A 22582-nucleotide genomic window follows, 5' to 3' on the forward strand; every position below is an offset into this window, starting at 1 on the left:
AGGCACAGTGGTCGTACATACTGCCTTTACCCCAACACTGCCATGTGCACTAATAATAATAATAATAATAATAATAATAATAATAATAATTTATTATTTATACCCCGCCCATCTGGCTGGGCCTCCCCAGCCACTCTGGGCGGCTTCCATAACCAAAAATAAAGTAAAATATCACACGTTAAAAACTTCCCTGAACAGGGCTGCCTTAAGATGTCTTCTGAATGTCAGGTAGTTGTTTATCGCTTTGACATCTGCTGGAAGGGCGTTCCACAGGGCGGGCACCACTACCGAGAAGGCCCTCTGCCTGGTTCCCTGTAGCTTTGCTTCTCGCAATGAGGGAACCGCCAGAAGGCCCTCGGCGCTGGACCTCAGCGTCCGGGCAGAATGATGGGGGTGGAGTCGCTCCTTCAGGTATACTGGACCGAGGCCGTTTAGGGCTTTAAAGGTCAGCACCAACACTTTGAACTGTGCTCGGAAACGTACTGGGAGCCAATGTAGGTCTTTCAAGACCGGTGTTATATGGTCTCAGCGGCCGCCCCCAGTCACCAGTCTAGCTGCCGCATTCTGGATTAGTTGTAGTTTCCGAGTCACCTTCAAAGGTAGCCCCACGTAGAGTGCATTGCAGTAGTCCAAGCGGGAGATAACCAGAGCATGCACCACTCTGGCGAGACAGTCCGCAGGCAGATAGGGTCTCAGCCTACGTACCAGATGGAGCTGGTAAACAGCTGCCCTGGACACAGATTTGACCTGTGCCTCCATGGACAGCTGTGAGTCCAAAATGACTCCCAGGCTGCGCACCTGGTCCTTCAGGGGCACAGTTACCCCATTCAGGACCAGGGAATCCTCCACACCTGCCCACCTCCTGTCCCCCCAAAACAGTACTTCTGTCTTGTCAGGATTCAACCTCAATCTGTTAGCCGCCATCCATCCTCCAACCGCCTCCAGACACTCACGCAGGACCTTCACCGCCTTCACTGGTTCTGATTTAAAAGAGAGGTATATCCCATATGCTCTGCCCCCAATGAGTGTTGATCATACATACAAGCTTTTTTGTAACATCTACACATTGTCAGCTTCAAAATGCCAGCCTGTATTCCCCCTGCCCTCATTTAATCCAGATTTACCCTTTCAAGGGAAAATCTGATGAGCCATAAAAGACCTGTTGCCAATGATACATTTTCAATATCTGGATGTGCATTGGGAATGTTAAGCTCCTGCCTGGAAGCACCCAGAGTAATGTTAAAAAGTAATGCCCATAAACAAAATAGCTTTTAACGTGATGGTACATTAAAACAAAATATTAACATCTCTTCTACCTTCTATGGTTTACTTTGCTGGGGCTGCTTCTTTCCTTTCGGACGATAAAAAAATATACTTCCCCAAATCTTTATGCTCTTGAATCGTTTTGATCTATTCCTCTTTCTAATGTACAGAAGGCCCTTTTGAATGCAGCTACTTCCAAGAATCTGTTTATGTGGGCCACTTTGTTTTTTTAAAGATGCAGATAAAATTGTGTTTGGTGTTGTTAAGCAGCCTGCTGCAGGGCAAGTGGCTGAACTACATGAGCTGTGGGAGTTCCATCCTAGAATGTGATACCTGAACTGAAGCTGGTTTTCTATAAGGAGGACAAGGGGAAAATAATAATCAGCTGGGCCAGTACTGGGAAAATGGCCAGGCAAGCATCACCTAGGGGTAAGTAGCCAATCCAGGCAGTGCTGAATTATATCACGATACTATTAATGCAACTCTGCAGATTCTTTATTGTCTCCTCTTCTAGATCACTCATATTCATTTAGCTTGTATCCCAGTGGTTCAAAAACTGCTTTCCAGTTATGGCACCAGATAGTAGCACACAGTTCTCAATGCAGCCCCTTCAGCTTTTTTCATTCCTATGAACTATGCCAGGTGAATTTCAGACAATATATGGGGGCAGAATAAATACACATTTATATGTTTAAAAAACTTATATCCCACTTTTCACCACATGTCTCAAATTTGCTTAAAAAAAGTAAAGGTAAAGGACGCCTGACAGTTAAGTCCAGTCGCAGACGACTCTAGGGTTGCAGTGCTCATCTCGCTTTACAGGCCGAGGGAGCCAGCGTTTGTCGACAGACAGTTTTTCTGGGTCATGTGGCCTGCATGACTAAGCCGCTTCTGGCACAACGGAAACCAGAGCAGCGCACGGAAGCGCCGTTTACTTTCCCACCGGAGCAGTACCTATTTATCTACTTGCACTTTTGGCATGCTTTTGAACTGCTAGGTTGGCAGGAGCTGGGACCGAGCAACGGGAGCTCACCCCGTTGCGGGGATTCGAACCGCCAACCTTCTGATTGGCAAGCCCAAGAGGCTCAGTGGTTTAGACCACAGCGCCACCTGCGTTCTCCAAAGTGGCTTACAGAAACAATAAAAATTAAAATTACAGAATTAAATGCACAAATTAAAATATAAGAGAAAAGAGCATTCAGACAGCATTCATGGCCCAAAGGGTTTTTGAAATAAAAATGTTTTGACCTGGTGCCTAAAACTTGGGAAGGATGGTGCCTAGAACTTGATATCTAATGGTTTTTAAAACAATCTCATAACTATCCAGGGGTTTTAAAGAGAACAGGTTTCAGGTTTCTTTTCTAACAACAAAGGGAACACACTAGACCTGACCCATAAAGTGAAAAAGGCTTCAGGTGAAAAGGGAGGAAAGGGTGAGGTCAGAGAAAACTAATTTTCTTAAATCTGATTGTCATACAATATATTGCCTCCCTCCCAGCAGTCAGAACGCCTGGACTTTCTGTCATTTGATAGCAGTAAGGAGAATTGGATGACTTCATTTCTTTAGCACAAGTCTGGCCTAGGAAGGAAATACACAGATAAATAACTCATGGAATTAATTTGTTCTCCCATTTTACTCTTTCTCACTCTTCTCTGCCTGATACTCAGCAAAATTGTTGCTTTCCAACCAGAAACATATACACACACACTTGTGTGTATTCACCTTTTGTAGCTATTAAAGATCCCACAAGCTTGCCCCAGGCGGCTGATTGTATAATTTGTCAGATGAATGGCACCAACTGCTCTTAAGGGCAGTGCACTTGCCTATCTGCCATGGATGGCAATAAATCTCTCCCAGCATCATCAGTCCTCAGGTGGACTTCATCGGATGTAGGCATCTTATCAGCTGAGCACAGCCTCTCCTAATGGTGTGATAAATATTCCAGCCTCCGAGTATCACTATCAAGAGATTTAAATCAGACCTAGTACTTATTGCTGCTATTACTACAGAGTTAATGCCAATGACTCTTTCACTTATCTCTTTAACCAGAGATGGTGAATAGCCTTTTTATGTCTCCACTCCTGGTCACTGAAAGCAAAATTCATAAAGAAATGGCCTCCTCATGAGCTCAGTGCTGAAATTTCTCAGGTGGGATGCAAAGAGTAGTTTATATCATTTTTCAGATGCAAGTTTCCACGATGAGACCATTTCTAAAAATAAAAATAGTGTCTTTTTTCAAACTATCAGGACTAAACAACGAGAGCACACTATCACATGCACCAACAGTAATTAAGTAAGTAAGTAAATCTTTTTCAGTCTGCAAAGTATTTTGCAGTGAAAAAAATGCTTCTTGTATTATCCCTCTGACATAAGTCATTAACATAAATTCCTTATAGGGGGAAAAATCAAGATACTGTGTTGCAATGAATGATCTATAGTAATGCTGAAAAGAGAATATGTAAGAACCAAACTAGATATGAAGTTTATCACCTACTTGGCAGTTCATACCTGCTTTTTTAATTCAATAGCAAGTGTGGGGAAGAGACATGGAGTAGAGGTACTGGGCAGGGGACTTCAACCCTTTTGACACTCTTGCAGTCCTGATTGGAATTGCCCCACCCTGGCCTTGCTATTTACAATGGGAGGAAAGCTCTGAGGTAAGTCGATCAGGTCAAAGGCAAGGACAAGGCTAAGGTTCATTCTTTATCACCAGCCCTGCATTTTCCACAGCTCTTTACGTTTTCTGCTCTGAGCTCCTGTTCTAAAAACCAGGAATAGCTTGTCTAACTCTTCCAACACACACACACACACACACACACACACACACACTTCCATTACGTCTGTAGCATCTGATTTTAATCACAGACGCTTCATGCACTTCCAGTTTTAGAAATGGTTTTATTTTATTATTTTTCACACTTACAAATGACATAATGGAACTTTAACCTGCTTATAATATGTTTGAAAAACTGCTCAGTTGTACATCTCTAAGAACTTGCAAGACTCCAGCTAAAAGTACAGAGAACATAAAGGACAATGAGCTGATTTAGTTGAGTTACCATTCAATAAGTAATAAAACTGCTGTATGATGTTATTTCCATTTGAGCCCTGAGACCAAAAGCTCCATTCTCGGTCATGCTTTAATATATAATAAAATTTAAGGTGGAGTAAAGCCACTGGGTGAAACTGGGACATGATGGCTTCCATTTTTAGGGCTTGGCTGGAGGCTCTTGGTCTCTGTTCCACACTATTTTGTCACATGCTTCTCAAGCCAAGTTTCCCAGTGGTGGAAAATGAATACAAATCCTTTTTCATCTTAATTTAGTTCCTGCAGTCATGTCATTTCGATTTAAGAAAGAATATAAGGTTCTTCCGAAGCCAGTATTACTTAAATACTTGTTTATAAATCAGTTGTTTCACTTTGTGATAAGGGCTGTCTTTGTTAATGAGACTCTACAGGATCACACCATTTGACTATTAGAGTTTCCAGCTGACCCAAAGAGGAAAATAAGAAAGTGTCACATGGATATCATGAGTATTGGAACTAAGCCAAGACACTAAGGGTACATTCAGACATGGGAATTGTTGCATTAGTTTTCTTGGTTATAATGCTAGTGCTTCTTGTCCTGGTTTCTAAAATTTCTGTGATACTGCATTATGGAACTGTGGCTCTTTGATCAATATACCGCCATGTCATGCTAAAATTAATTCCTAACAATGGACATGGTGTGACACAACAGTAGATGCCATTGGACATATTGCCACCATTTAGGTACATGCATGTTTCTGTTCCCCCTTGATTCACCCATGAAAATGGCAAGAAAGAACTGCATATGCTGGAATACTGCCGTAAATTTTGTCACATGACATGATGCATGAAAACTCTAGGGAAATTACAGCAGAAGACTCCTGTGATTTCCCCTGTTTAAAGGTAAAGGGACCCCTGACCATTAGGTCCAGTTGTGGCAGACTCTGGAGTTGCGGTGCTCATCTTGCTTTATTGGCTGAGGGAGCCGGCGTACAGCTTCTGGGTCATGTGGCCAGCATGACTAAGCCGCTTCTGGCGAACCAGAGCAGCACACGGAAACGCCGTTTACCTTCCCGCCGGAGCGGTACCTATTTATCTACTTGCACTTTGGCATGCTTTCGAACTGCTAGGTTGGCAGGAGCAGGGACTAAGCAACGGGAGCTCACCCCGTCACGGGGATTCAAACCGCCGACCTTCTGATAGGCAAGTCCTAGGCTCTGTGGTTCACAGCGCCACCCGCATCCCCTTTCCCCTGTTTACAGGGTTGCAAATAGATGTGTTGTTGTTTTTTCTTCTGGAAGCAATTAACACATAAATGAGCACTAAAATTCCACTAGATTTCAATGTGTAAAGCTCAAGGTAAAGCTTAATGAAGTTATTTTTCAGAAAGCCACCCTATTCAGGCTTTCCCTGGTAGTTGAAAAGTTTTTTTGTTTGTTTTTTGTTTGTTTGTTTTGCATATTGCATTGCTCAATGCTGTGACTTAGTCAGTGCTTTCTTTCTAAAAAAAATGTTTAGGGGTACTCTCATTTTGACTCAAGAAAACCACCATTTTATAGTTCAAATCGGGGGAAATAAATACAGTATGGACAAAAGTACAAATCCTGAGTCCCCCCAGAAAAACGCACTAGATTTAGTATTTTACTATATGTCTCAAGTGTTAGCTGTGATTTTACAACTACATTTCTTTTCTTGTAAAGGACCTAGACTTTTTTTTTTAGTTATATGTTATATTAATTCCATAAATGTAAATGGAGTGATGAAGCTAATACCATATCTAAAATCATGTATATTCTAAAAACCTTTGAACTGGACGCTTAAAAACATGGAATTGATAATATGAATATACTTCCAGTATTTATCATCAATATTATGTGCAGCAGAATTTATTCCCTATCAACCTGTACTGAGATGGCCTGCTGCATTTTTCAAGTGAGCAACAAAAAACATGTCTTTTTCCTTCTTGCTTCTTTCTCTCCAACCCCCACCTAGTGCAGACACACATATGCTGCAATGTGGGATTTGAGAAAGTGTTTTTCTGAGCCTATCAGGAACACAGAGTGGGTGTTCCCGCTACCGCCTCCTGTCCATTTGGTTTTCTTCCATCCTTTCTTCTCTGGCCCAATTTCTGCTTTGAATTTAAACTGCACACTTGCAGCCAGATTTTCCGCACCAAGTACCGTCTAATATAATTCTGTGGTTCTGCCAATGAGAGTATAGTACATCACCAACTGAAACTCCCTCAACGCTGCCAGCCTTCCATCCAACACCAAGCTATTGCCAAGCCTTGACAGCCTTGGAACCTCAGTTAGGCCTCAACTCTTCTACAAAATATCACTGCTGAGATACTGGATCGTTCATACTGTCTGCTACCAATGTGCACAGCGCCATCATTTTAATGCTTTACAAATATGGTCATACGAAATGGGTGTCTTTAAAGTTTTGCCAAGTTTTGGCACCCTCTACAAGTTTACCTGGGAATAAGCTTTATTGAAAGCACTGAGACCTATTTGCACTGCAGAGTTCTGGTCACTTATTTTAAGAAAATGTTATAAAGATTTGACTAGCAAATATGCAGAGAACATAATCCAAGCAAGAGCAGAATTGCTTAAAACTGTTTAAAACTCTGTACCTGTATTAATATTGTTGTAGTTTACACATGAGTTTTGTCTCATTTCAGTATCTTCAGTATCACACATGGTCAACTGGATGAGAGGCAGGGCTTTCAAGATAATAGTGCCAAAGCATTGAAATACCTTCCCTGTCGAAGATTCGTCACAGGTTCGCTCTTTGATATATTTTAGACCCAAAGTGAAACTGTTTTTGTTTTCACAGGCTTTTAAGGTTTAGTTCTGCTGCTGCATTTAACTGGATTTTAAATTAATTACTTTTAATTTGTTACACAGGCAGCAACCATTTTGCACGTGACTGCTGACACGCATGCCGTTTTTTGGCCCTGGAAGGGGACGAAACAGGGCAGAACAGGGCGGGGGCAGAACGGGCTTATGTGTGACCACTGATGCAAACAATGACCTGGAACACAACCCCGGTGCAAATGGGGAGCTGCCCATACTCATAAAATTTTATTTGTGTGTGAAAATACAGTTTATTTTTATTTTGCTGCACTGAACTTTTTTCTTGCGACTTGCTGCTTTAGGTGCTTTGTGACCACAAAAGCAAAGTAAAAATATATTTACTAAAAATGTTTTTTTTTAATGTTAGGCAGATCAGTGTACATGGATACAGTGTACATGGATATCGCCCAATTAAAATCTACCAGAAACAAGCCCTATTACCAGATGCAGCTTAGGGAAAAGCTTTGGCTAGAATAACATTGAAAGGACAGTGGAGAGATGACAAGATCCTAAATAGTCTTCCCCCAATCTTGTGCCCTCTAGGTGTTTTGAACTATAGTTCTCATCAATCCCAGCCAGCATGTCTAGCTAATTTGCATCTGAAGTTCATGCCAATGTCTTTCTCTTCCCTCCCATTTGCAGGAAATGTGTGTTGTCTTCCTAAAGAACAGAGATAGGACTAAGATGGATCTTTGCAATGCTCCAGTTCCGGCACCTTAGTACCTTACTAATGAGATCCCTGGCCTATAAAGGCACTCTAATGCAGGGATGGGGAACTTGTGGTTCTCCAAATGTTGCTGGACTGGGCCTGATGGGAGTCCATAACTGGAGGGCCACAAAGAGGTAGCAGGGTACCGTGAAACAAGAGGTTAGCCAATAACTTAGGGAAAGGCTTGAACCTTATCCAAGAAGGAACTGGAAAGTGAGTAATATGCATTCACAGCAAAAGGTCACAAGAGAACAGCCAATATGAGTCCAGGCTTTGTCATGGGAAGCTGAGTCACCTGCAACTTAAAAGTTTATTTTTAACAATGTAAGGGATAAATGGATAAATGCAGTTTTATCATTAAATTTCTGATATATTCTCATTTGAGATTTCATACTTTTAAATAATTTCTCATCATCATTAATAGTGAATGTAGGAAGTGGGAATGTTTTAAAAAGCTGAAAAACAGAATACAGTAGTTTCCCTTTGTACAAGTGAGTCTCTTGATTGTTCTCAGGCATGTTGGCAAATGTAAAGTGTGAACAAGAAAACATTGTATAAAGTTCACAGCAATACCTGGGATGCCACTGTTTTTCTACCTACCACATTTATAGAAAATACTGCAAATACTGTATTCATCACCAGTTCAGGCATTGCATTTGTTCACATGAAGGTATACAATGCCCAGGACTGTCTGAATATACAAAAAAGCATTCTTTTATACTGCTACAGGCACTAATTATTTCAAACACTTTTGTTTACCTCTTATTCTTTTACAAATATGGGAGCTGGGACAAAACTGACCAGAGATTCTTACGAAGAAGTACAACATAGAAGTACCGCCATAGCCAATGGACAACAATTATGGAAGTTGTGGTCCATAACATCTGGAGGGTACCATATTAGGTACCTGTAACAGATAGCAGACCATGTATACTTTCTTTGTTTGTCCCTGGTTCTAGCCAGGGATAAAACAGAAGGAATTTCTTCTATTTATAGTTACATCCCAGTCAGTGTAAGGTAAAGTTTTTTGGTAACAATGATTTAACCATTAAACATTGTTACAATATAACTTTACCTCACAAAATTATGGTCTCTCCACAATCTTCCTCTTTATTTTTCAGCAGACATACGCACTAGTAGAATGTTTGGGGGTCATATTTGAATCACCTCCAAACCTTTGTGGTAGACTTTTGATTAAAGGGGACAGTCTCTTTTGCCATTGTCAGAGACTTTTAATTTGTCTTTCTTGCCTCCCTTTGCCTTCATCTCTCTCCTAAGATTAAAGCTTTCTATTATAAACATAATTCTTATAAAAGATAAGACTCTCTCCAGTATATCTTTATTAATCCTAGCTAAGATAACATTTTGGAAGCAGACAGGGGAAAAAAAGATTTATAAAGAGAGAGAGAGAAGACAGTTGCAGATCAGCACAGCAGGGACAGAGACTGATACACTGTGGGAAACTGTTAACAAAGAACTCTTAAGTTAAAAGTTACCTTACAAGTGAAATTTTACAATAACGTATGTTAGCCCAACACTCCTTTATGCTTCTTTGAGTGTGCATGTGCCTATGCGAATATTTCCCTTTTCATCCATTATGTAAATCTGTCTTTGGATTTTTCAAATTATATTATCTAGGCCAAATGAATAAAATTTTATTCTTGAAGTACCCCATTGGAATCAATAGATGGAAAAAGTCAGAACTCCATTGCATTTTGTATAGTATCAAAGGATGTTTGAAGCTTGGGACATTCTCCCCCCTACTTTTACACCATGGTCCAGAAAACTCTTCAACTATGTACGCCTACCTATGCCAAACTTTTCAAACCAAATAAATGAACTATGCACGCCTACCTATGCCAAACTTTTCAAACCAGAACACATCCATCTTTCAAAAATTGCAATTCTCTGGATTTTTTTGATGTAGTTTTCCTACCACAAAGTGTGAACAAGAGTGAATAACTTAATAAAAATCAATGTATAAAACTGCATTATATTAGTGGGAATGTGCTTGCAAAATGGATATATTAGGCAAACACATAGAAATAGAAATATATTTGGGGAAATGTACACTAAACTGCATAAATGCAAACTTTGTTTTTAATAGAAAAATAATAATGTGAAACTGGAATGAAATAAACTTAGGTTGGGAAAATTAGAAACTCACGAGAAACTGTAACTGGAAGATTTATCCATCTCTATTCAATCCTTAATTCATTTATGTAGTAGATACACCTAAACTTTATTATGCCATGTGTCAGTCAAATGACACAGAGAGCCTCCCTGCCATTCATTCTTGCCAGCTATTGGAACTAGCATGAAGACACTTCACATAATTTTATAGTCACACATGTTGGGAAGCTAATAAATGTTATGGCAGCACCATGTAGAAGTGGTTTGTAGCATCTTCTGTATTGTACTTGTTCAAATTGTATTTATTAAATCACACACACAAACTTGCTCCCAAAATAGCTCAGGGCTACAAAAAACAAATCAGTGAAACAGCGCTTTAAAACACACACACATTTTAAAACAGTCAAATATCCTCACATCTATTAATTTCTAGGTTGCCCAGTAGCATTGTATTTCAGCCATCAAATGTCTAGATGAACATAAATATTTTAAAGTCTGCTGAATATTAATCATGAGAGTGAAAGATCCACCTCACCAGAGAGAGCATGAGATCAATAAGGTCCTGTTGTGAGTCAGGACCAACCAAGCAACACCCAATGGGGCCACCACCAAGGCATTCCCTGCCAATCAAAAGATCTGAGGTGTTTGATATATTAGTTTAGGTGAAGGTAAAGGTGAAGGGACCCCTGACCATTAGGTCCAGTCGTGACCGACTCTGGGGTTGCGGTGTTCATCTTGCTTTACTGGCCGAGGGAGCCGGCGTACAGCTTCCGAGTCATGTGGCCAGCATGACTAAGCCGCTTCTGGCGAACCAGAGCAGCGCACGGAAATGCTGTTTACCTTCCCGCCGGAGTGGTACCTATTTATCTACTTACACTTTGATGTGCTTTCAAACTGCTAGGTTGGCAGGAGCAGGGACCGAGCAACGGGAACTCACCCCGTCACGGGGATTCGAACCGCCAACCTTCTGATCGGCAAGTCCTAGGCTCTGTGGTTTAACCCACAGCGCCACCCGTGTCCCATTAGTTTAGGTACTTATGTCCAAAACCATTATATAACTGTATACTAGTCCTATCACCTTAAATATGGCCCAGTAGCTCACTAGCAGCAATGCAGCACTTTCAGGACCAGTGATGCACAGTCCTGCTCTATTCACCAACCTAGCAGCATTAATTCACCACAAACTTCAGCTTCCAGACCATCTTCAAGGGCAGCCTCACACAGAGTACACTGCAGTAGTCCAGAAAGGCTGAACAAGGGGACTATAAGATGTCAAACATTTTCCATGAAAGAGCTTATAAACACAGTTCAAGAACTAGGTCTTACAGTATTCTTAGATGCAGTGGGGCAAGAGGATGTCCTATATTTTTGCATTCATATTATTATTTTCTATTCTGCACTTTATATTATATGTTCAACAGGCCTGTCTTTTTAATGGACATTGTCATGCTTTGTATACGGAATCCAGAGAACTGTAGTTTACTCATTACAGAGATAACAACTACCAGCACTCTTAATATGCTACAGTTCCCAGGATTCTCTGGAGGGACATTTGCTTTAAACAGCCTGAGGAAGCCACCCCTAGACCAATCGTAAGACGGCAGGCAGGTGAGGGCTGGCTGACAGCCCTCTGAGGTCAGTGGAGCAGTTCCCTGTTTGCCCTAATAGACCAGTCTCCACTGCTTGCAGCCATATCTTGAGTGACTCACAAACTATTATGATTCTACCACTAGATGACTGGAATAACATGCAGACATGAATAATGTCCCTGGAATGCTATGTGCAGTTTTGCCACCACAGCAACCTGAAATAAATGTGATTTATGGGATTATTCCATTTGTAGAATTGCTTCATGTGCTTGGGCAAAACAAATCTGCATTTTGGGGCTAGCCCTTCTGAGGTAGAACACAATTGCCCATCCAGCCAAAATTAAGCACTTTAATTCCCATGATTTCAGTAGGAAGCTAATTCATGTGCTTACACCATTCCCATTGTTATCAACAGGTTTAAATATGCTTAATCTGCCTGAATCGTGCCCCATGTGTTTTTGGCAGGAGTAAAGAAATTATAAATAAATAAAACTCATTTATTTTCATAATGAAAGTACTGAGATAATTAAATAATTCCAGGAGTAATGAAACCTGCTTGATCTGCACTAATCGTGTTGGGCACAACATGCTCTAATCTACACCACAAGCAAAGATTGTAGATACTGTTACATGTTAATACCTAAATTAATCCTCCTTATTGAAGGATAAGATTCCTAGGGAATTTGCTTAATTCATTACTTTAAATTATTCTGGCTTCTCTAGGGGATAGCAATAAATGTGGTTGGTAGACTCCCATCCTTTCATTCCAGTGGGAAGCCATTAAACATTAAATAGTATGATGTTACCCCCAATTGAAATTATTTTAGTTTTGGAAATAAAATTACAAAAACAAACTCATCATTAAAAGGTTGGGCAAAAAGAATAGTCACTGCTGCAGGAGAAAGAGTATCTTCAAATGGACAGATAAAAGCCAGTTTTGAGAATAGATCAGGACAAACATTTTCTTCTTATCTTGTAACTGAAGCAATGAGATTTCATGATCTTGGTTGTGCTTTCCTTTCAAGAAGTGCATATAAATCAGTGAGATTAAACAGTTTGAACTATGTACATTGGAATATATGTACTTGGGACTCAATCAGGTCCCCGTGTGAACAGACAGCAGTGCTAAGGAGACAGCGATAGTATGTCTGATGCAGAGAAGGCAAAAAAAATAACAACCAAAAAACCCACACCAAAGCCCTGTAGGGAAAGGACTTGTCCTGCATGAAATGAATTAGAAGTTTCTGCATCTGGAAATACATGGCAATGAATCATAAAAGTAGGGACATCTCAAACACATCATCTAAATGCCCAAGGAACCACGCATCCCTCCTGTTGCATCTTTCCCGTCCACACTTATAAAGAAATTGAGCTGCTGTTTCATTTTTTCTATCCTTAATGCAGTGGCAGCTGTTGTTGTGTGGAACCATCAGCTGGAAGGGGCAGGCAGGGGGCACAGCAGTACAAGGGCAGTGTGGGTGCATCAGTGAGAGCACTGGCTCTGCCAGTGGGTCCACACAGCCCTGACCTTGCTGCTATCCTGCCTCACCCTGTCCAGGCAAACTGCAACACCACCAGTGTCAGAAGGGTGGTTGCACCACCACACCTTAATAGATTTTTCTATGGTAAAAGAATACAATGGTACCTCAGGTTACAAACGCTTTGGGTTACAAACTCCACTAACCCAGAAGTAGTACCTCAGATTCCGAACTTTCCCCCAGGATGAGAACAGAAATCGTGCGCCGCCGGCACAGTGGCAATGGGAGGCCCCATTAGCAAAAGCGCGCCTCAGGTTAAGAACGGTTTTGGGTTAAGAATGGACCTCTGGAACGAATTAAGTTCATAACCAGAGGTACCACTATAGACAGCTGCAACGCTGGGAAAATGGGAAGCTTCCTTATACTGAGTCAGATCATTGGTCCATCTAGTTCAGTATTGTCAACACAGACTGGCAGGGGCTCTCCAGGGTTTCGTCCAGGAGTCCTTCCCAAACCTACATGGAGATGCCAGGAATTGAATATGGAACCTTCTGCATGCCAACGAGGTGTTCTATACCACCTATTTATTTATTTATACGGACTATGGCCCAAACAGGAAGGGAGAAGGAGTAGCTTTATATTGAAAGTATGTGTAGAGAACCATGACCTGGAGCATGGAAGGCAGATTGAGAGTATAAGGGTAAAAATTGTAGGCGAGGGAAACAACAGTGACCTTACTGCTATAGATCTCCAAGCCAGACTGAAGACTTGGATGATACCTTCCAAGAGTAGATTGCCAAACATTCAAAAAAAAAAAGAGATACAGTGGTCATGGGAGACTTCAACTACCCCAATAGCTGTTGGAATTCGCACTCTACGAAGAATGCAATGTCCAACAAATTCCTCCGTTGCCTCACTGACAATTTCATCTCCCAAAAGGTGGAAGAAGCAACAAGAGGGTTATCTGCCTTGCACCTAGTCCTCACCAACAGGGAGGAACTGATCGAAAAGTGGAATCATAGAATCACAGAATTATAGAGATGGAAGAGGCCAGGGAGGTCATCTAGTTCAACCCAATGCAATGCAGGGATCTTTTGCTCCTGCTCTACTGACTTATCTCAAGAAGTGCTGGGATTCTTGGGAGGAATTGATGATGTCCTTTTGGTTTCATTATACAGAGGCAAGGGAAAACTGAGTGTAGTCGGACATGCAATCTGAACTTTAAGAAGGCTGATTTCAAAAAGCTTGAGGAACTACTGGGTAAGATCCCATAGTCAAACAAATTCAAAGAGAAGGGAGTCCAATATGGATTGGAGTTTCTCAAAGGTGAAATATTGAAGGCACAAAAGCAGACAATTCAAAAAAGTGGGAGACATCTAAAGAAACCAGTGTGACTGCATAAGGAGCTTACAGATGAACTAAGATTTAAGGACATGTATAAGAAACGGAAAAGGGAAATCATGAAGGAAGAGTATACATTAGTAGCCAACAGTTGCAGAAGGAAGGTCAGACAGGCCAAAGCTCAGAATGAGCTCAGGCTTGCAAGAGAGGTTAAAAATAATTTTTAAAGGTTTCTTTGGCTATGTTCAAAGCAAAAGGAAGAACAAGCAAGTAGTAGATGCTCTGCATGGAGAAGATGGAGCAATGCTACTGGATGACAGTGAGAAGGTGGAACTACTCAACACCTACTTTGTCTCTGTTTCCATCCAAAAGGAAAGCAGTCCCCAGCCTGGTGATAACAGAATAAACAATACAAGGGAACTATAGCCAAAGATAGGAAGAGAGGTGGCAAGGGAACACCCAGCTACTTTAAATGAATTCAAATCTCCAGGGCCAGATGAGCTGCACCCAAGGATGCTAAAGGAACTTGTGGATGTAATCTCAGAGCCTCTGTCTATAATCTTTGAGATTTCTTTGAGAACAGGTGAGGTCCCTGCAGACTGGAGGCAGGCATATGCTGTCCCCATCACCAAGAGAGTGAAATTTGTCACACTGTACAGTAGTACCTTGGAAGTCGAACGGAATCTATTCTGGAAGTCCATTTGACTTCGAAAATGTTCAGAAACCAAGGCACGGCTTCTGATTGGCTGCAGGAAGCTCCTGCAGCCAATTGGAAGCTGCAGAAGCCGCATCGGGCGTTCAGGTTTAAAAGAACGTTTGCAAACCAGAACACTCACTTCTGGGATTGTGGTGTTCAGGAGCCAAAACTTTCAACTTGCAAGGCGTTCGGGATCCAAGGTACAACTTGTATAGCAGTGCTCTCAAAAGAGGTAAAACTACTTCTACACTTATGGACTGAGAATGAGGTGACTGCCTGAAGCAGCAGATGGTGGGAGGAAACGACAGCCCCCAGGCTGTTTCTCCAGGCATTCCAGAACTGTGTATGCCACACAGCCTATCCTAGGCCTGCCTCAGGTGCAGTGACGATGTTATGCCATTTAGTGCTGAAGCAAAATTAAGCTGCTACTCTAATTGGCTTCTGTGCGTGGAATGGGAAGAGGCACCATCTTGTACTGCGTCACAGGCATTAAAATGTCTTGAGCCAGCCCTGCAAGGTAGAACCTTTCAATAGGCAAGAATGCTATGAACTATTGCTTAGAGCAGTGTTTCCCAACCACTGTTCCGCGGCACACTAGTGTGCCGCGAGATGTTGCCTGGTGTGCCGCAGGAAAAATTAAAAAATTCGAAAGATTTTTTTTTTAAAAGTCAAATTTTCGATTGGGGCACCGTCACTAGATGACCCCTGGGGTTCCCTCCCTCCCTCCCGCTCTGCGCCTCCCTCCTCCTCCTCCTCCTCTGGGGAGGCCCTTCCTGGCTCTCGGCCAAGGCTTGGCGGCTGCCACTCACTCACTCGCTCGCCCACCCGTCCCTCCATCCCTGCACCCGGCCTCTCCCCCTCCGTCCCCGGCGCGGGGGCTGCCGGGATCCGTAGTCCCCTCGCCCTTGGGCTCCGCGCCCGCGCGGGGTGCACAAACTACGTTTCCCAGCGTGGCCTGGCGGGCCGGGCGTTTTGTTTGAAGCGCTCTTCTCCCGGCCATGGAATGAGCGCAGCGGCGGCAGCCGGGCGGGCAGGGGCTCTTCCGCGCAGACCCCGCACAGCCTGCCTGCGCCCCCGCGGAGATCGGGTGGCAGGATGGAGCCCGGGGATCCCTGCGGAGGCGGAGCGGCGGAGGCGGAGGCTGCCCCCCAGGTAGGGCTGCGTCGGGGTTTTTTTTTTTTTTGCAATGCTGCATCCGCGCCGGAGGGGATGCATCGGACCGCGGGGAGACCCCTTGGCGGGCGTGCAAGGCAATGCATGCGTGCAGGCGTTGCATGGAGTGCAGTGCAATGCAATGGCAACACGGCGCCCTGCATGCATGCATGCAACTTCCACCGGCGCTCCGGACTTGGCAGGTGAGGGGGGTCCCCAGAGGGCGGCAGAGAGAGCCGGGAGGGCGAAGGGGAGCCGGGGGGGAGCAGCGCTGCTCCCCGAGCCGAGCCCGGGGGGGAAACTTCGGCGTTTGCGCCGGGTGTTGGAAGCGGAGGCTGGCGGGGGCCCCTCACCTGCAAAACCTGATCGCCTCTCATATATTTCGTGCATTGCATTCATCGCCCGCTTTCTCCTCCAAGGAGCTCCCGGGGGCGCGCGTGGTTCTCCCCGTGTTATCCTCGCAACAACAGCCCTGCGAGGTGGGTCAGGCGAGTGGCCCAAGGGAGCACCCAGGGATTTTCCTGGCCAGGTGGGGTGATTTGAACCCTGCTCTCTGCCCGGTCTTCATCCTCATTTAGCCCCCACATGTGCATGACTGTGCATGACAGAGGTTTTCCCCCCTCGTCTTGGCTATGGTGTGAGTCTGTGCTGTTAATTAATGGGGTTCTGCCTTCGGAGAAGATGAGCCAGCCCTCAAGGAGGTGATTATGTAATTTGCTAGCAATTCATGTCCCTCCCGGCGTGACGCTGCGCGCTGGCATCACGGGGCTGTAATGGTGGTGTGCCTCGAGATTTTTTTCATGAAACAAGTGTGCCTTTGCCCAAAAAAGGTTGGGAAACACTGGCTTAGAGGGCCAAAAGACTGAAGACCTTTCTAATATATGTAGAGGAAATGGAAGCAAATTAAAGCATACGGAAGACTACATAGGGAAATAGCAAACATTCTATAGTCTTGTTAAAGTATAATGCATCTTTGCTGTTTATTTTATGAAAATAATAGAAACTATATACTATTTTTTTAAAAAAAGAAAGAAATTAAATTCGGACAGACAAGTCCTTTTGCCTGTTAATAAGGTATAGATCATGTTATTCAATGATTAATTACAATATATCATCACTAATAGATCCCTATAATTATATGCTATGCACATAAAACATGGTTGTGTTGTGTTGTGGGAACATTAAGGTATTTTAACTTCATGTATTAACAGTATTCATTTCTATTCACATATGAGATCAGAATTCTCTGCAGTTCTTGTTTCATGATTGATCTTTGCAGCATGCATAGATTTCAAGCTGCTGAAATTTATTATTGGCTCTAATTAGAACCAGCCTTTTATAATTGCTCAGTGGGGCTGTTTGCTTATGCATATAAAAAACACCACCATTCTCCACAAACAAGCGTAGAACAACCTCAGTGATTGGAGATGTTTCTGTTAGAAACACTGATTTTCAGAGTACTTTTAAGAAATCATATTCTAAATTATATTCCGTGGATTTTCCTCCCAATTTGATTGTGATCTAACCAACAGAGGAGAGGCAACCATGAACATTTCCCACAATCAGCACATTATTCTGGTCTGGAAATCCCCCTGCTTATTCTGTCCTAGCCGTGTTGTATCATAGTCCTCAACCACCCTCAGGGTAATTTCAAGATTTTCCCCAGAGATAACAGTTTGAGATTCATTGTTACTACTTCCTGGCCATATGACTCTTATAGGAATCAGATTCGCCATAGTCGGAGAACTGTATTTCATTTCCAGCATAACCTAATTAAACCAGCAAGTGTGTTGACCAATAAAAATAGTGAAAACATATGGCTCTTAACTTAGAATGACATTACATTGAACTTATTTGGTTCAACACATCTGTGGGAGACTCTTATCTCACTGTAAAAGAAAGATGTTTATACAGCAGTCATCTTAAATGCATTAACGTTCCCCCTTTTTTGTTTAATATAGTTGCCAGTTTGTTACAGCCACTCTTATATACAGGCTGCTATATTCTTGTATTCTCACTTCAGTGGAAATATTCCAGAATACTGCCAGCCTCATAGTCTGATCCCATGCTCTGTTGTGGTGTCAGCTGAGCAGAGCAACAGACACACAAAAATGTAGTGCTGGTACAAAGGCATGAAAAAATAGAGTTGTCACTTCATTCATTTTCCTCTTGAATGTGAGTGGATAATCTTGTTTTTAAGTGATTTATTACTTTTAGTATTTTGATATTGGCTTAATGGATATCTTGGGTTGTATCCAATGTTAGTCATCCCCAGAGTTAACCATTAAAATTCACAGACATAATTAATGTAAAATCTTTAATTTCAATGGGGCTACTCATAGTAAACACTTGTTTTGATTCATTCATTCATTCTTAAAGCAACAATCAATTTATAATTGTCACAAGCCAGAAATACAGACATATGCATTTGTTATGAATTATGTCTCAGGTTTTTTTAAAATCTGCTTTAAAATCTCAGGTTTTCTCTAATTTGCTTTGGGACTTTCTGGAACTGTGGGAAGCAATGGATAAATTTAACTAATTTAACTAATTTAATAGTGCAATCCTAGTCCCACTAACCTGGAAATAAACTTCAATTAATTCAATAAGACTTTCCTCTGAGTAGACATATTTAGGCCTGCACTATACCTTCTCCTACAACTCCCCTTTAGTGATGGTTTACTGTTGTCTTCCACCTTTTTGATTTACAAAAGTGAGGAACTAGCAAAACTGACACAACAGGCAGTGGAGGGAAGAAGGGAAGACATGGGAGGGGGAAGAAAGGGATGGAAGGATCCATATATCAGGTTCCACATATCAAGTTGTAAAATGTGACATCAACTGACTTGCCAGTGCATCAAATACCAACATCCCTGTAGGCAATGTGTGTTCTATGCCTGTTGTGGATGGAATAATGCATTATAATTCATTTGGTCCTGGGGCTATTCTGCAATATTCAGAAATGTGTATTTGATGGGGCTATACTCCATCAAGAACATATTCCAAGATTATCTGCCCTCCTCAAAATGCTGCCTGAGCCAGAACAAAAGCCACCCATCTACCCCAAAGTGAATGTACATAATACCCAAAACAGGTCAAGTTATTTTGGTACTGAAGGCAGAAAGGTTCAGAAGCACCTCCCCCTGGAAGTAAAGAAAAAAACCCCACACACAATAGTAAAATTAGATAGATAACCTTTTTTTTTTTTGCAATTTCATTATACCCCAAATCAGCTGCTTGCCTCACTAATGCATAATTGTAAGGCTAGCTCTGGCAGCTTGGTAGGGATGGGGGAGAAAACTAAGATTAGCAAAACCATGATTTTTCCGTATTACAGTCATACCTTGGACGTCGAACAGAATCCATTCCAGAAGTCCGTTCAACTTCCAAAACATTTGGAAACCAAAGCGTGGCTTCTGATGGGCTGCACGAAGCTCTTACCCACGCTCCCAATGCAACCATGCAGTATTTAAAAAATCATGCCAATGCCAAAGTAGTGGAAGGAATGCAACTCCCCACAAACCCCAAAGATGGCATTTTAGTGGGGGCCAAGTGGCAGTGCCACTCTTTAATGCGAGCCAATCTCAGCTCCCAGTCATAGTACTCTCCTGCCACTTTAATTTCCTCCAAATGCAATTCCTCAACCAGGGTTGCTCAACGCATAGACATAAATCTAGTTTCCAGTATAAACCTCTTTTTGAATCTCATTCATTGGAAATTATTTTCCCCTGAATTTAAAATGCTAACCTTTCCCCTGACACACATACTTCTCATACCTTCCAAGTGCCCCATTTTAAGTGAAGGCAGCGCAGGTTCTGCCTTTGTACCGGGTTGCCCCGATCTCACGTGGCCTGAGGATGGTGACTGTAGAAGCAGCTCCTGGGGCGATGGCAGCATTCCCTTCCCCACCAACATGGCACCCTTCCGGGACTACAGCTCCCATCAACCCCCAAAAGAGGGAAGCTAAGGTAAGGTGGGTGGTGGGCAGAGGCAGTGGCAAGCGAGCAGCGGTGGATGGACATGTGAGTGAGTGGGCACTCAACGGGGGTGGCAGGATGATGCTGGGGGGGGCGGTCACACTTTGCCCTACCAAAAAATTGGAGGGTATGAGTTCTGTTTACAGACCACAGTTTTCAAAACACAGAGGAGAAAATGAATGCATTTAAAGGATCATTATTTCACATAAAAGGCGGCTGCGCTGCTGGCTTGATACACTAATGAATGGACAAGCAGCCTGCCACCTCCTCCCAGAACATTTCCTGTCAGTTTTAACAGCTTCATGATGACAGACAGATATTTAGTATGGGGAGTTTCCCCCATTGGTGCACCTCCATGCTGGGAAGAGTTGTGCCACTTGACTTGCTGCCCATCACATAGCTGTTTGACGGCACTGAAATCCTGCCAGAACGAGTTGGCAACGCTCCTGATATATGGCAGGGGAGAAACAGGGAAAGAAATATACGTATTGGGTGGGAGCTTTGAGAAGGCAACTTATTAAACACGCAAAATCCCTATTAAAGTACCACTGTCTGCACGCAGAGCATACATTCTTGCCAGTTAAAAATAGTTAACAGGCATAGAGTGAGCACACGCAGAGCAAGGAGATATGCCCAACTGAGTAGATCAGTTTATATATTTTAATCCTTCTTAAAACAGGTTTATCTTCCAAAAGAGTCACTCATGCCTTCTTCTTTCCCATGATTTAGCAACCAGAGAGCCTACAGACCCACTGTGCTTAGAAGGGGGCTCTCATTTTTATTTCTAACATTTTTATTTCTAACAAGTCTTCCAGCAGATTTGGAACATTATTCAAGTATAATTTGTATTTGAACTTTACCGTCTTTGATAATGAACACATCTGGGATGAAATTTCAAATCTTGAGTAGCAGTGAAGAGAGCCTTCAAGATCTTTAAGCACAGAGAAAGGCAGATTTGTTGCCTGTAGCATCTGAGAAAAAGTCTATTGATCACTAGCACTTGATATACCCTGACCTAGACTTCCACGAACATGCCAGTGAATAGCTGGTGTTCGTGCATGTCCAAGACATCCCATCTTTTTGAAATGGGGCAGTTCAGCATGAGAGGGGTCTTTAAACTGCAAGTCCTATTAAAACAAATATGTTGAACACCTCGTGTGTGAGGGAACAACAAACACACATAGTAAATTACTGGACCCATGGGCAAGATCCCATCCCACAGTGAGTCTACATCTTTACTGTCATTATCACCAGCTGCTACAGTTCCTCTTCCATCTTCTAGCTTGCTAGCCAGGTGATGAACCAGCAGCCTTGGCACCTACTGCACCTCCTTCTCAATGCCACCATTGTCTGGGCAAGAAACGGGTGAATAAAGAGCCAGTTGCAGTGGTGAACAAAAAGGAGCAGGGTTGTTGTTGTTTTTTTATTCAATGGGCCCTCTGCTAGCATATGTTTGAATATATGAAATTATAAGTTGGGGACACACAAGAAATGAGGGAGGAGGTAAACAACTGGGAAATGCCTCCTATAGCATAACAGCTGAAATTGCTAATCTCCAGGTCTAGGAGGGCAGTGTTTTGCTCACTGAAGCTCAGCAGCTTAGCACTGGAGCACATTTGCCTTATAGCTATGACTGTTGTGGTTCAGGGTTAAATGAGCAGGAAGCTGCTCCCCTAGCTCTGAACCTGAGCTGCTCAAAGTGGGGAGAATAGTATTTTACCTCTTTCTACACTAGTATGGGATAGATGGGATGATAAATAGGTCAATGGTATACAGCTCATGGTATACATTCCCTAACTCGTTTTTTACCCCATTCTATATACAAGATGATAGTTCTCACTTCTTTGCAACTGAGCAAGTCCTTGGAAGGATAATTTCCTGTCCAGACTCCAGGATACTACAATCTGCTAGGGACTTTAAGCAGGTTGATTTACACATACACAGAGGCCCCCACCCTCTAAGGGAAAAAGACCCATCTGTGGCTCCTGGAGGGCAATAAATATGCTCAGTCCTCACCAAACTATCCCCCTGACCTTTAAAATTTCTGAACAAATCTTTTTCTGCACACTTGGGGACTCCCCAAGTATACAGAAATCACTGCTTTGTCTATGGGTGGTCTTGTCTTGTCTATGGGTGGTCACATTTGGTATCAGAAGAAACAAGCTGGGGAGTTGCAAGGAAATATTTGGGGGCAGAGAGGGAAATAACATATTGCAAGACTCCTGAGCTCCTGTGCTAGATGAGCAGCTTATCTAACCCTGAACCTTAGCAGCCTTCATGCTGTCTCGCAGTTGCTCTGTCCTGACTGTTCAAGGCTAAGTGAGTAGGAAAAACATGTGTATCTGGCATTGAACCTAAA

General features: G+C 42.7%; 1 long non-coding RNA gene across 3 annotated transcripts; it reads left to right on the forward strand.

The window, feature by feature from the left end:
- The first annotated feature begins 1007 nt into the window (after nt 1-1007).
- On the forward strand, nt 1008-9653 carry LOC310689762. 3 transcript variants are annotated; one of them, XR_014517646.1, is made up of 3 exons: nt 1008-1692; nt 6973-7073; nt 7199-9653. It is a non-coding gene; the product is annotated as an uncharacterized lncRNA (long non-coding RNA). The 3 variants fall into 3 exon arrangements; XR_014517647.1 differs by having other exon boundaries at nt 7790-9653; XR_014517648.1 differs by lacking the exon at nt 1008-1692 and adding an exon at nt 3105-3557 and having other exon boundaries at nt 7790-9653.
- Nucleotides 9654-22582: the final 12929 nt, after the last annotated feature.

This window comes from Podarcis liolepis (genome assembly GCF_965112155.1).
Source record: "Podarcis liolepis genome assembly, chromosome: 12".
NCBI classification, from domain to species: Eukaryota; Metazoa; Chordata; class Lepidosauria; order Squamata; family Lacertidae; genus Podarcis; species Podarcis liolepis.